Source organism: Austrofundulus limnaeus, unplaced genomic scaffold (genome assembly GCF_001266775.1).
Source record: "Austrofundulus limnaeus strain Quisiro unplaced genomic scaffold, Austrofundulus_limnaeus-1.0 Scaffold278, whole genome shotgun sequence".
Lineage (NCBI taxonomy): Eukaryota > Metazoa > Chordata > Actinopteri > Cyprinodontiformes > Rivulidae > Austrofundulus > Austrofundulus limnaeus.
The window spans coordinates 138,722-140,429 of NW_013952680.1; positions in this window are offsets into that span (position 1 = coordinate 138,722).

The following is a 1,708-nucleotide window of genomic DNA, read 5'->3' on the forward strand; positions in this document are numbered from 1 at the left end:
CACAAAAACATCAAAATTAGCACAGAAACAGTACTATATAACATTATAGAGACATTCTAGACAGTTTATCAGCTAAAAAAAAGTTAATTTTGGGGTAAGTTACTCTTTAATGAGGATCTTGTCCCGGTCTTCACTTTTTTTGCAGCTCTACTGTGCTTTACTAGTTTTTGGTTCAGGTTAGGTATTGACCAGTAATGCTTAGTTTTAGGAAAAATGTTTGGTTTAGGTATAAATACAGTTACAAAAATGAATGAAGTCAATACAATGTCCTCAGTTTGATGCAAGTACAACGATGTGTGTGTACACGTCTGTGCTTTTACTTACATATAAATGCACAAACATTTACTTAGATAGCTGGAAACTGATTTATAGTTTTGTGTGTCATTCTAACATTGTCTGTTTTATGTTTTCTCACCTAGACTATCATGACTACTTGAAGGCAGCTAGGATGCTCAAAGAAATTGCTCGATGTGATCCTGAACAAATGGGATGAAGCGCCAATCGGTGGGACTGACTCAGGATCTGACATCTCAGGATACAGGTTTTTGTCCACCTGGACATGTTAGGCTGTCTGGGAACCAACCTGCTCCTGCTGAACAAGATCTGTTAGACATGGAGGAGTCCTCTGAGAATTTTGAAGAGAAAACTGATATAGTGTCTAGAACAAGCCAATAATCTTTGAAGATTATTGATGTTATTTCTTGTGAAAAAATGTTATAAAAAGTTATGAATAAGCATGTTGAATGTAAAGTCTTTTGTTGACCCAAATATAATAAATGCAATCACCTTTAACTAAAATTAAAGACCTCTTTTAAATTCAATGCAAAAACACATTGATTCTAATTAGGGTCATTTTTGACCCAACTTATGGGAGAGTGTAGGTACTTGTCGTCCATGCATCCTTGGGTTAGGACTTTGTTTGATTTTAATTGATGAAAGCAAAATTCTCACATAAAAATGAACCATAAAAGACATTCTGAATAAGTAAGGCAAGGAAACTAAGAGATGTATGTGATTCTGGGAAATAAGGTCAGTCTGCATCTACGCAAAAAGATAAAAGTGGGTGGGTGCATCTGGTGCCTGAGCAGTGTTCAAAAATATCTTCAAAAGAAAACAAAGATCCTCATGTGTTATAACATCTGTGGTCTGGAGGAGCTCATATCCATTGAATTATTAAAACTGGCTCAACACCAAATCGTGATAAATGCTCTTGGCTCCAGTGTAAGTCTAGTTTGCTCTCTTGCTATGGAGGAAGATTCAGAAAGAGATGTTTTATAAAGTAGTGGTGGAGCTCTGCGGATATGAACAGTTTTTCTCTTTAAATTATGTCAATTTGGAGAAATAATTAGTTTTCTTCTGATTGAGAAGCTAGGTTCAAAGACTGTAATGGACTCCAGTCCTCTTAAAACAGGGGTTCCCAAAGTTGGGGTTGGGACCCCCCTGTGGGTCCCGAAACATCAAGGTGGGCTCTGTGCTCGTGGTCGCTCTTGGGGTCTCGGGCTCTGGCTCCCCTCTTTGTCTGCCTCGGGTCTTGGGGGCTGGGTCTTGGGCTCTTCACAGTCACTATTAAATATTCTATTGGAGAAACCTTGGATAGGTGTGCATGCTCACAACACACAAGGGGGTGTGGGGATGCATTTGTACGTATAATACATACAGGCATGTTTGTAGATGTGGGTGAAAATGTTAGTATGTCATTAAGTATATC